Source organism: Ambystoma mexicanum, chromosome 4p (genome assembly GCF_040938575.1).
Source record: "Ambystoma mexicanum isolate Mex_15411 chromosome 4p, UKY_AmexF1_1, whole genome shotgun sequence".
Taxonomy (NCBI): Eukaryota; Metazoa; Chordata; class Amphibia; order Caudata; family Ambystomatidae; genus Ambystoma; species Ambystoma mexicanum.
The window spans coordinates 827,757,863-827,772,077 of record NC_090927.1 but is presented as its reverse complement, the minus strand read 5'-3'; the positions used below and the strand labels follow the sequence as shown (position 1 = coordinate 827,772,077).

The following is a 14,215-nucleotide window of genomic DNA, read 5'->3' as shown; positions in this document are numbered from 1 at the left end:
GGGGAGTTAGTTAGTTGGGGAAGGGACAGGTGGTTTGGTACACTTAAGGAGTCCTATTAGAAGCTTACGGCTTGCCCGAGCTGTCCCAGTTCTTGCCTGCTCTTGAACTCATGGCAGAGATTATGTTGTGTTATTATTAGTTGTGTTGAGGTGTTCATAATGTTCTGAGTTACATTTTTGATGATTGCGGGGTGGTTTTAGTGTCTTATATCAGAGTTGGGCAGACGGACCTTGTTCTTCCAAGTGATTTTGATTTGTCTGCTGTGTGCAGGCATATTGCAAGTGTCAGCGAGAAAGACACGAAAATGTCCGTTTCTATTTTGCCCTGGTTTGTGAGTGTTAGGCAAGATTGTATGCAGTACCCGTTGGGTGCGCTACAATAACCTTGACCACCTGGCAATAGGGACCCAACCTTTGGTATAAGTCTGAACTACACAGGTTGGTAGTGTGGTCGAGCAGCCAGGCTGATCTTAAGAGGGGTCAATGTGAGCAGTAATGTGACAGAGTTTCACAATACAGTTATCCAAATAAACATTTACACTCAAGGTTTCTTGATAAAACAATTATTAATTTATTTTACAGTCAGTTATATAAGCCTTCTTCAGTAAGGGAGCAAACCATGTAACACTTAAAAATACTTCAAAACAAACTCTTAGTTTCTCTAAATCAGATGACACCCATTGGCGATGGCATGCAGACACTTCATACACCATCAGGTGACTTGAATAGCTAGGACACTGTGGACATTGATTTGTCACTGGTACATTTAGAGCAATACTGAGTTAGGTGAAAAAGATAGAATAGAGGAATAAAACAAAGGTTAACAATTAACTCCTAAACAGGCAAGTACTTTTAAACACCTTCTAAAGCACAAAGTCAGAGGTAAAGAGTCTCTCAGGGAGACACGACAGCCAATGTTAATTGCACAATGTCAAGTGGAGCTGAAGATCTTCTTTGCAGGTAGGTAAAACGTCTTGCACAATGTTTGTAGAAATGCTTGTTGAAAGAACACTTGAAGGGCCACAAGCTAGGAGGCTTGTGAAGGGCAAAGCTTTAGCAACTCTGCAAGGTAACCAAGACAGGTCTCAACTGAGAGCAAGTAAGGCTACACAACAAGAGGCAAGTACACCAAGCAGGCGCACCAAGTGGAAGCACCAGTGAAGCACAGCTTTGCACCGGACTCTATTCTGGCATCTACTGCTTCCTTCTACTTCCATTGGATTGTATTTTGTGACTGCTTTGTACCAAAGCCCCGCCCATTTGGACAGCGACGTGTGAAAAAGGGGTCTGCACGCGCGCACCAAGCACCGGACTCTCTTCTGGCATCTATTGGACTCCTGCTTCCTTCTACTTCCATTGGATTGTATTTTGTGGTATTTGAACTTTTTTTTCAACAAGCATATTCATATGAACCCTATAAGTGCCGATTGTACTTATATTTGTGTTTTCGTTTGAACCGAAGTTAGTCTGCTTTGGACCGAAGCCCCGCCCACATTTACAGTGACGCATGAAAAAGGGATCTGCATGCGCACCAGCGCGCGCACCCCAAGTGGAAGCACCGGTGAAGCACTGCTTTGCCGCGGCGCCGGTGCCCCACATTACTATGATTTTTATCTCAATCCCTTTTGGGTAAGCTGCTAATATCCTTTGTACCAAATTTACACAGGAAGAAGCTCTGAAGTGTTGTGTTAGCATTAACTTTCCTATTGTACATCATGCAACGAAATCTATACACGCTGCGCACAAAAATGCCTCCACCCTGCCTCGAGTGTGGTTTGGACTCTGGCTCAAAGAGAAAACAAATGGAACTCTCTGATGGCGCTCCCACTCTTAAAGCTTGCTCCATGCCGAACTTGCGCTCCGTTATAAAAAAGTCAGCGGTTCAACAATCAAAGGATATTAATGCCTCCGACATAAGTTTTTTTCTGTTCTGACTTTATTGCAAAGAATCTTTCTATGAAGAACTTGTTGGAACCCCATAACACGGGTTCATGTGTTGTTAGACCTGCTTCTGACACAGAGAATAATTCTGCTCAATATACTGTAATTAATGTCTCCTTGTCAGATAGTGCGGTACTTAGAGGTGACACAATGGCAGCTTTGCTGACAGGCAAGATCGGTATTAATCCAAATCCTTGCTCTGACGTGGCCGTCATCGGCTTAGACTCTATGAAGACTGACTATTCAATACAAGCACTATCCGTGAAGTTATCCTTTTCCCTGAAAATGTTTTCCGATGTCAGTCCGGCCAAGTCAAACAGACTCCTCCTTTCTTGCTCCCACACCGCGGAAAGGCAAAGCAATTGAAGGTCAGCCCATTGCCGAGGGTGTGAGTAAAGTGGTGGGATTGACTTTAGAGGCCATGAACACAACTATGATCACAATAGTAAACATTGAATGACAAAATTAATATTCAAAGTACCCAAATAGCCTCGATTATAGCACGGAAATCCAAACATGAAAATCAGTTCACTAAAAGAGACGATCCCTGTGTGGAACAAATCTTAACAAGTCCACGCCTGCTTTGTGTAGACACAGCCACTTCTCCCTTGAGGATACCTAATTTACAAGAGCGCTCAAACACTAATTTAGCTTGCGCTGAAATTATTCCATCTTTGCCTCACATTACTGGAATTATTACTGAAGAAAATATAAGTAAAGATGGGGCTGTCGCTCCGCAAAAGAATGTAGCACCCAAAACGACAGGGTCAAAAGCATATACTATTTTTTCCAAATCGGGAAAGAACGACGCAATAGTTCTTCCAAAAAGTAAAAAGACTAAGAACATAAAAACCTGCAAAGTTACCACGGCGGTGGCTACTAAAAAGTGTATTAAAGCTCTAAAAACCCCAGTTAAGAACACACAAATGGCCTCTATGCCCGTAACTAAAAAATATAAGTTATTGAGTCAAACACGTAAATTGCAATCAGTCATAGCGCATAGTACCGAGGCTAACCTGATACCATATGCCCCTTTGGACGCTCTTGTAGATGCAGTCCAAAAGCATCAAAATACGATTCCCTCCATAACACCTATCATTTCTACCGCTGCTCGAGCTTTAGCATCAGATGCTGATATTAATAAAGATGAGCAAGCAGCAAGGGTGACTAGACGACAAGCAATTAGGAAGGAGGTAGATGCTTACATGGCCAGTTTACAACTTTACCCAAAATAGGAGCTCCTTTACTTGACCCAGACATGTAACCCTGTGCTCTCATACCTGTAGACTCCTATAAGCAGTGCCTCGCTGATACTAATATCCCAGGTAACTCCAAACAACTCACTAGGGAGCCTGCTGGACATAACTGCCCTGTAAGAGCAACAGAAGATCAGGCTACAGGAAATGGGGCAGAGATTGCACGAATGTTGCAGTCTCTTGTCCACAAAAATCAAACTAAGAAACAGCTTTCTTTAGATGCAAACTTACAAAAAGCCAAACTGCCTTTAAAACAACAACTGAGCACTGTCACTTGTGACATAAATGCTAGTGCTTTGATTCTTGGATGTCGGCAAGCTCCTTTCCCCCAGTATGTCTTAAATCGACATAGTGTCCTAGAGCTATTCTTGGATATCACCGAACAGGAGGACATACGTACATCAGCTCTTGAGCAAGTTGAGTTTGTTAACGATACAATGCTGAGCACTGTCCGTGGTTGCGATCACGAGTCATGCGTAACATCATTTGGGAAGCCAAAGACCAGTTATTTGCCATGGGCTTCCTAATCATAGTGGGCCCTTCTCGGGCAGCTGATGCTTATCAGGGCGGTGGGACTCGGGTGAAAATGTCTTCTAGGCTGTTAACAAATTGAAATGTCCAACTTGCTTTGAAATGTGTTTGCGATTGTGGGTCCAGAAGATAACTAGAGCAACAGAGCATGGACAAAATCATCTCAATTGTATCTTGGAATACATATGGCCATCGTCATCTACTTAACAAGGAATCTAAATTGGGGAATTTTGATCTGGTCCGATTACAAGAAACAACGCCGGCCTTAAAAGGCGAGAAGGGTCTGCCTAGGTCTGGTCTTCTTACTAGTACAAAAATCAGTTCAGGGTCATCTATAATCTTTTCATACGCCCCAAATCCCTACTCCCAGATTACCATTGTTTCTGTCAACTCCGTTCTGTATGCTCGGATTAATTTATACTGGAACCCAAAGGGCATTGATGACCCAAAGTTTATGTTGGAGTATATTGCATTAGTCCATGAAATCTCCCATACTTATCTTGGTGTGAGATCTCAATTTGCATTGTTTTGAACGTGATCATGTTCATGAAAAAGGCAAGCTTACACAACGGGAACATTTAATGAATTCCTATGCACTATGTATGCTCAATGGAGCCTTTCCCGAGGACAACCCGCCTTGTTACACGTGGACACGGGGCTTTTCAGAAGCTATAATTGACTATCTACGTGGACGTTAAATTACTTCCCAAAATAACTTCTTTTCGTATACGTCCAGTAGTAAACAGTGAACATCGAATGCTCACTACGCAATGGGTTGTATACTCTCATCCTATAGCTCATAGGAAGTCATTGTCGGGAGGGTCTCGAATTGTAAACACTCGATTAAATCGTGTCAGGTGGACAGATAAAACTTTAGCCCAGTTTGCTCACACTCCGACTTTTCTCTTTGTTAACTCTTCCAATAGAGAGCTGTTGTGGGACATACCATATTATGACATTATGCAAAGATTTACGGTAAATAAGTTAAATCCAAGAAGCCAAACATCAAGAAAGCACGTATTTGATGTACAAGTCAAAAACAAGAAAACACAGTTTTGTTTACAAAAACGTGAGGCCCTTAAGCTTCCAGTCAATATGAGAATTATTGCCTTAAATACAGCAAAAACTGCATGTAAAACTGATTTCGATCACATCGAGCAACACTCTTTCAAAGAGATGAGGAACAAATGTGGACTGTAATACGTGACAAAAACACTGCACAAATTTGGCAAACACTCAATCGGGCTTTAGCAACTCCACAAACTATGTCACAGGTACAGTGTCCCTGAGCTGGGTTGGATAGATCATTTCAAGAATATATATGCGAAACCAGCCACAACAGTGGAGACAGAAACTGAAGTAGAAGGCCCTTTCTACCTTGAGATAGAGAGAGCAGACATACTCCATTATATCAATGATATAAGTCAGTCTAAAGCACCGGTCCCCGACGGTCTTTCAAATAAAGTTTTCAAACAACATCCTGAAATCTGGTCTGATATTTTATATCATATTTAATCAACACATTAATTACTCTCAATGCATTCACACTCTTGGACACACTCCATAATCATCCCAATTTACAAAAGAGGCGACTGCCCTATGCTGGAAAGCTATCGACCGATTGCATTGTTAGATGCCCCAGGGAAAATCTACAGCCTCATCATACTGCAGAAACTTAATGCCTGGTCACTTCAAGAGCATAAAAAAAGATCATTTTCAATCTGGTTTTGTTAGTGGGATTGGCACATCACCAAATATGTTGACCCTCAACATGCTCAAATCCAAATACTTAGATCAAAATCAAACACTATACATGGCATTTTCGCATAGCCTTTGACTCGGTAGATCGGCAGTTGCTCTTTGCGAAATTGCACCGATATGAGTGTCCGTCATCGCTGCTTACCATAATTAAAAAACTCCATACTAGCACTACTATCCAAGTTAGACTTACCTTGGATGGAATACTATCTGCCAGTATTCTGACCGAAAGAGGGCCAAGACAAGGGTGCATATTGGCATCTACTTTGTTAAACTTATTTCTGTTACGACATAGGAACAACTTTTGAGGCCATCATTGCCGATGCTCACAAATTAGGTCATCAAAAGATCATCCTCAAACACCCAAGGGACTTAAAAATCTCCTGAACAAATTGGATGATTATGTCCATGAAAATAACTTGACTATTAACGTTGATAAAACACAAATTGTAATCTGCCAGAGAAAACAGAAGATTAAAATCTGAAATCACGTATGGTCCTTGCAAAATTAGAGACTTTCAGTAGTACCATATTATAAGTACTTGGGAATACCATTTACTGGAACTACTAGTGACTCCATGCATACAGCATTATTGGATGCCAAAATTAGATTGTTAAACAACTCAAGCTAAGATACTACTACACAAATATGGCAAATTCACACCGTCTCATATTTTGACTTTCTTTCAACAGAAGGTTGTTCCGATTGTCACATATGGATTGGACACAATTGTCCCTAGAGGGTAAGTTCTGGAAATCAGTGTTGGGACTTCCAAGGTGCACGCCCTTACCACTATTACGTTACGAATTAGGTACGATTTCCATCTATAGCCAAGTTATTTGGAAAATGTGCAGCCTGTACAGGAAATGTCTAATACGATCTACGGCTCCAAACATTTTGGGTATAGTGGCTCAGTATGTTCTAACCGCAACTGATAGGTTTCCTAAAACTTGGTCCAACTGCGTGCATGGTGCTCTGTTCGATGCAGGTATTTCAATTGAACTTTCGTTCTTTCGTTAATGAATCCAACAAAGGCTACATTTTCTTTATATTGTTTTAACTGGATAAGCACTCGGGCACAGTGTAAAAAATATATAGATTTCAACATGACACTATTCCAACATAAAAGCTATTGCACTACGGAGAGCCATTTAGTCAAATGTCCTTCAATGTTTATTAGAACACAAATTATGAGAATACGATTGAATCTGTATCACAAGGCAGATTTTAGCAAGAAGGGGAATGATCACCAAAAATCAAACTGCATGTCGCTTTTGCAATGATCAGAATGAAACTAAGACTGTCACATTTAGTGATTGTTTGCCCTGCATTGAATACTATCCGACAAAAACAATAATTTGTGTCAATTATTGTGTTCTTATCCTGAAGACGATCTATGGGGCTTCTTACTAACTAGTGCAAGAACTGCAATACATATTGCACTTGTTCAGTTTGTCAATGCAGTTTTACCACGAGAAATAAATCTGAGCTAGCTGCGTTATACAGTAAGAAATCCCGGTATGTTTAACGAATTAGGGCATGCTGAATGCTTATGCTATATCTGTCATCCCAAATGGCTCTAGTGACTAAACAAAGCTCTTTTTGATGGCTTTCAGGCTTGTCTGTAACATATTTTAACATTTTATATGTATTTTTATGGTTTATAGTGATTGCATCGAATGCCAAAGCATCAAATGCCTTATTAGCTAAAACAAAAAGCAACGAAACAAAACCATTGAATGCATTTTTTTTTCTTCTATGGGGGTTCCCAACCCCCATATTTTTACCCCTTAAAACCCATTATAATTAAAATAAAACCTTTGCCTTTGATAAAAATGCATTCAATTTTTTTTTTTCGATGCATTTTTTTTAATGCTTTTGGCATTCAATGCAATGACTGGATACCATTTTTATATGCATTTTATTATCAATAACGATGATATGAACAATGAAATTTTGTATGTAAAATGATTGAAAATTTGAAAGGTTGAATCATTCAGCCAAACCCAAAAAAAAAATAAAAGACGACGACGCAAGTTCTCTTAAGACTTTACAGTAACTCTGGTTAGAAGAAATGGTTCCAGCTGGCTTCTGTTCCTGTACAGCTCTGCAGACCCTGTTGTTCCTGAGCCTCAGTCATGGGGACAAGAGGGAGGATGCCTGGGGACTCCTGCTCTGCAATGGGACGGTCAGCGACAGCAATGGGCAAACTTCAATTCAGCGGTCCTTCAGTGTTTCAGCTGCATGCGTCTGACAGCAAATAGCAATACTGCGGTTCTCGGATACCACTTCAGACTTTCCTTGCTGCAGGGCTCCAGCACTCTGTTGTGGTGGCTCAGGCTTGGTCAGTCCTGCATCAGGGATGTCCGCAGGGTCTTCCTAGCGCTTGGGTCCGACGTAAAAGCAACACACACACACACACACAATCTGGTGTTCCTCTGCCTGGCTCTTCGGTTCCAGAAGAATCTGCAGTGGAAATACAACCAGCTTCGAGAGGATGTCCAGACGGGCTTACTTTGGAGTTGACTGGTCCCACCAAATCAAAGGCAGAAGTCGTCCTTGCAGGGTTTCTCTAGTCGAGGTGAATTTGGAGCTTCAGCACAGCAGCAGGGCTTCACCGGGCAAACCAATGGTCCAGGAGTTGCAGCAGGTTTCTCTTCCAAGTTCTTCTTCGGATTCCTTCGTCCAGTGGTCGACTGCCTTCCAAACCAAAAAGCCTCGCCTTTTATGCAGGTCTCTGCCATTAATTACAGCCTAGCTGTCAATCACACAGCAGGGTGGCGGCTGTCCTTGCCGGGCAGCCAGCCGGCCAATCACCTTTGGGTGCATTCCTGTAACCAAGGGGATTAAGAACAGAGTTTCGGGCACCTCCCTCACTTCCTGCCCCTGCCAAACATACTGGATCCAGAGGCGGGCTTCACTCGTGAATCCCACCGAATACAAAATGAACTAAGAGACCAAACCTGGTTTGGCACGCAGAGTAAATCTCAAGGAGGACATTTCCAACAGAACATGGCAAAAAAAGAAGAAGACCAGGGCCATTTGGATGAAATACGCACCCATGGGTGCCTTACCGTGGCTGCGAACGCAGCCCGCGGTAAAAACACACAATGGTAGTAAAAGGTAAACCACTGCCACCAGCCATTAATTGTAGAAAGGGTAACATAAAAATGTTACATGAGAAAGAGGATATAAGTAACCCCTCCAGCACCCTATAGTAAGATAGTGTGCTGGGTCTAGAAAGTTACAAATTGTAAGTAAAGTCAATTTCCCTTCACTGCTCTTGGAAACAGTAGTTTCACCAAGAGAGGTATTTAAACCTTTGGGAAATCCAAGAGTCTTCCCTGTGCCACTGCACTGAAGGTGCTGTGTGACACAATGTAAAGATGATGCCTATGGAGTTTGTCAGACTCCAAAGTCAAAAGAAACACAAAGAACACATCAAATTAAAATACAAAGTCCCAAAGTTCAGCAAAAGAGCTTGGGGTCTCTAAGGTGGGAGGAATTTAGCACTAAACTGAAAATTCTCCCTAAAAGTGAGTTTAGTGATCTAGTCGGTCTTTGGGAAGTGCCAAATTAACTTCTGGGGCACCAGTGGTCCAGGGATGAATATCGGTTACTAAACCATTAATAAGCCCACACCTCTATTATACCAGAAGGGATCCGAACAGATTGGAAACACAAGCAAATTATAAAACTCCTTGTCCAATTTTGGTAACATGGACGCAACGGTTGGCTCCTCTCCGAAAGGTCATGGATCGTTGGATAGTTGCAACATAGCAAAAATACAATTATTACCCAATGATAAAAAGGTACTGTCCAGATAAGATTGTATAAAAATATCCACTTTATTATTTTCACAACCGACAGTTCTAGCAGCACTACGAAATACAACCCACCCTGTAAAGGTATGCAGAGGACAGACAGTTTCAAAGAAGGAAAAGAGATGCACTCTGGATACTGACAGGAGGGTAGTCGGTATGGTAAATCGCAACAGTTCAAGTATACTTGGCTTCAGCACAAAGGAAGCAATGGGTCTTGAAATTTCTCCAGGGGCCTTCAGAGAAGGACCATGGGGACAGAACCAAAATGTACCTTGTGCTGTAGGGGTTCTTTGTGCTCGACAGGGTCGTGTTGGTTTCAGGGTGCTTTGCAGCTTCTGTGACAGTTCAAGACGGGAGTCAGCTGCAGGTATCGGGCCGCAAGAGGGTTCGGCGAGCTAAGCTCGACTAACAGCTGCAGGCTGGCCTACACAGAGGCTCAGGGTCACAAATCTGTCTCCGTGCTGTTCGGTGGTTCTGAAGTACTGGTCGAGGCAGCTCGATGTCTTTAAATGAATGAGGCTTGACAATGGTCAGCGTTGCAGTCGGTTGCAGCTCGATGAACTCGACTGGCTCGAAATGATCTCCTTTAAGGCGGATGTCGCTAGATGCTCATCGAGGCACTTCTGCCAGCTTCTTCAATGGGTGTGTGCCATCCTTTAAAGCGGACGTCCCAAAGCTGAGGAGCGTGTTGCAGGCAGCGGCCTTCTCCTTTCTTTCGGGTTCAGACACCTTCTGGCACTTCCCACTTAGAAAGCTGTGTGCCATCTGGGTAGCGGTTCTGGAGAGGCTGGAGGGTCCTCTGGATTCGGCATCTACCTTCTGCTCCCTGGGTGATGTTTAGGGGAGGGTTCTTGCTTCCCTCTTTGGAAATCCTGGCCTGCCAGGGTCAAATGAGGAGTTCTACTTGCTACACCTTGCAAAGTCTTCAGATCAACAAGAGAGGGGCTCAGCCTTCTTTTAAAGCCGCCAAATGGACCACAGTGATTGGTCTAGGCTAAGCCTACATTAATGAACCAATCCTGTGGTCTCTACGAACAATCTCCTGTATGCAGGAGGTCATAACCAGAGGGCTTTGCAACAGGAAAAGTAAAGGGGTGAAAGCATGTGATACTAAGTCCCACCCATCTCTTTCTGGTTAAGGGATCTCTACGTGGTTCTTGATTAAAGCAGCGGGTCTCCCTCGAGGCTGTGGAGAGACCAGACTCTCTGGCTCCCGCAAACACATCCTTGTACCTTATGAATGGGGTCCCCATGCAGGGTGAACTACTGTAAACAAGGAGTCCCAGACGTGACGGCTCACTGTCAATTGATACAGAGGGCTGGAGCTGGCTTCAGGTTGGCAAAGTTGCATATGAAACGTTGGAGTTTCCGGTCTCTTTTGTTAACCTCTGCAGCCGGGCCCCATGTGGGCCTGTTTAAAGTACATTCCATTTGTATGTTAAACATTGCCACGAGCTGCATAGCCCAACAAAAGAACAGGGTTGATCCATGGAGCCTTTGTTATTAAATCAGGCTGGCCATGGCAGGGGGAAGGTTTGGTCCTCCCCCTTGTGGAGATGCATTGTGTACTACTCCTGTCAAATCCCAACTAAAGAGGACAGGGGGGACTGTGCCTGTAAGCTGTGTCCACCCAGACTACACAGGTCGATGCGTATGTCGCACGGTGAGCACAGAAAATGTCTGCGGATTAGCCCCACACCTTTTCCGGAGGTCGATCTACCATCAATTTCATTTAAAAAGTTCACCAAACAAAAAAAAAAAAACACACAGGCGCAGTGTTAGGGAGAATTCTCTCTTTAGGCTGAATTTCCTAACCTAGTGAGTCCCCCAGCAGCTTTGCTGGATTTCTGGAGTTTGTTTTTTTCCTCCTGCCAAGAGTGAGACTCTTTTTCTCCCACTCTTGGACATGATTTATGGTGTTCCTTTGACTGTTAATGTGTTTTATGGGCTATGGGGTCCTTTACTCCATAGGGTCTCATGTGTTTTTACTATGTGTGTTTCACAGCACCCTCCGTGCAGTGACACAGGGGTGTCATAGTGACACCCCACCATAGACTCCATACCCTGGGACCGACTACTGTCTCCCAGGGCATGTAAAAGTCACCATTGGCTTTACTAGTCCCAAATTATGAACAGAAACCAGTACAAACCATCATATTGTGGACGTACTGGTCGGGGCAATTCGATTGCCCTGGGGTCTGTTAGTCGAGGGGGCACGTCTCCGTCCCCCCCTGATCGAGTTTTGGCTGGTGGCAGTGGATACTACTTTTTATATTCGACCGCAAATATATCCCTATGGGATTTTCCCATGGTTCGAGGCTACCAACTTTAATCATTTAATTCTCATAGCCTCGAACATACCACCGGTTTATTTATTTAATATTAATTCGCCGGTTGGTATTTTTTGCCAGGACTCGATTCTAAAATGGCGTTTGTGTTCTCTTCTGTGACTCCAACCCAAGTCGAGCCCTTTGTTCCACTTTTTGGCGGGCTTCTCCACAGAAGCCTCCAAAAGTGGTGCCACTCTGTCTGGGTACCACAGGGGGTATGGGAGGGGGTTTAGGCACCCTGGACTGAGTTACCTTGGTAACTCAAGTCGCACTCTTGTGTGATTGGCCCAAGTGGTGAGCCGGCCGGCTCACCACTTAGCATGTTTGATTGACAGCTAGGCTGAGTGAATGTGGGTGTGCTGCATAAAAGCAGGGCTTTGGGGACTGGAACTTCAGAAGTCGCCACAGGACCTGAGAATCCGACGAGGGAGAAGCTGAGCCGACCTACCACGACGACACCACCGGTGTAGCTCTGCGGAACCGACTCACAACTTCCCGACGACAAAGATCTCCCGGCTGGAGAGGCTTCTTCCCCTGACTGGTGGGCACAACCAGTTTACCTTCTTCTCTTCGCACCCCAGACCGGCTTGTGGTCGAATTGCCCGTGCCAAGCACCCCGACAACCGGATAGCCACTTACCACTGGACCGCGAATAAAAGGACTGCTCCTTTTACCTGAGAACTCTGCGGCTGGTTTCTTCCCTGGCAGTGCAACGGACTCCTGTCTTCCTCCCCGACGAGATCCTCTCTTCCCCCGGACGAAGCACCGACTTGCATCCGCTGCCAGGAACAACTGCCCCCGCTGGGGTATTCTCACCACTTTAAGGTACCGTGTCCGCCAGGCCTCCCTTTCTAAAGATTGCTACAAGGTAATAATAACCCCTTAACCTTCTGGACTGGGCTGGCCGCCTTGACCTCCTAACTGGTCCCTTTCTGTGGTCCAACTCCTTTTTGAACCTTTTCAAGACTTTTGTGCACTGCAACCGTGTGACCTTGGACACATATTGTTTGATCCTCTCAAAGTGGATCCAACCTATTGAACTCTAACTTCACGGTTTTACTTTGCCTTCCTCTCTTGTTGTGTTCTTGTAAAAGTGTTGGGACCTGTTTAAATTTATTCTCTGCTTTTCTCTCCCTGTTAAAACGAATTATTAGAGTGCCATCTGCGTTAAGCGCTCACCGCTGTCAGAAAATTAGTAGGGCTTTACTTAAGACTTGTCGAATATTCTTTTAAGGGAGTGTATATCTTTTAGTGACCGTGTTTCGGAATTGCTTATTATTAGTGCCTGTGTGTTTTTCTAGATGTGGTTTTAAATAAATAATTATTTCTCTTTTACACCAAGCTCTGGTCAGTGTTCACTTGTTCTACTGTGTTCTCTTGACCTATTGTGAATACTCTGTATACTGCCTAACTCTTCTTGAGAGAAGTCGGACTGCTCAGCCACAGCTACCAAGTGAATCTGTGTGGTACAGACTGCTACCAAGTGGGTTTACTGCCAAACACATGTAGTCTTAAATCTTTTGCAGTGGTCCCAGAGGGAACTGCACAGGTTTCTGCCTAACACGCAGCACACCCACGGTGCGGATGTCAAATCCATGACAGGGACCAGGTTTGTGACTGCCATTATGTTGTTAAATTCAGAGTTGTCCTCGTCCGAGAGTGGCCTGTACTTCTTCCATTGGGTCTTTAGCTCCCAGCCTGGGGTGGCTGCTATCAGTTGAAAGCTCAGATTGCTCCAGTCTTTGTTTGTCTGTTGGCATCTCATGAACCGACAGATTTTGATGGATTTCTGAAGAGCAAGATCTTTCCCAGCACACCTAGGTTCCACAGTATGGTTCGCAGGAATGAGAAGGAGGAGACTTCTTGATGTTTCAGTTAAAGCATGGCACAGCTACTCAAGCCATGTTCATGGAGCAAAACTTTCTAATTAAATTGTAGAGCATGAATTTCTCATTGGTAGAATCAGGGCCCATGTCACAGGAGGCATGGAGGGTGATAGAGGATTTTAAATTGAACCCTGAATTTGACTAGGACCCAACTGAGTGTTCAGAGAGCCAGGATGATGTTATTCCATCTCTGTAGTTGTCTACCTACCGTATTGGGCACTTCAAAAGCAATTAAGCAAATAAACCAGGAGGCCCTGCTAGAGACTTTTGGTGTAATCATCAAGCCTAGAGAGTATGAGAGGGATGACCGCCATAGTTTTGTATGGGATAGGCAAGTAACGCACAGGAATATTTCAGAGTTAGAAGAAGCACTTCCTAAAATGGCATTAACTTGGGGTTCAAGGGTGAGGGCGCTACCCATGAGGAGTCCTAGGGTTTTGATTGTTGCAGTCTGCTGTGGGCAGATTGGATCAATGTGAGGTTGTTTTTGTAGTGCTGCAAATCTAAAATTCCATTTTAGATGGCTTTTGTTTTCATCTATTTGTTATTATCCACGGGTCAATCTTGTAGACACAGCTGCACTGCGACTGAAGTGTGGGTGAGTTAGTAGATGATATGAACAATGTCTGTATTTAAAGCATGTGAGGGCTGAGGGGTCAATTTCCAGGAGGGCACAAAGTAGATGTTG

The 14,215-nt window shown here is 43.9% G+C and overlaps 1 protein-coding gene across 1 annotated transcript in view; it reads right to left on the bottom strand.

The window, feature by feature from the left end:
* COQ3 (coenzyme Q3, methyltransferase) overlaps positions 1-14,215 on the bottom strand; it is a 307,137-nt gene that overhangs the window by 246,159 nt on the left and 46,763 nt on the right. The window lies entirely within an intron of this gene.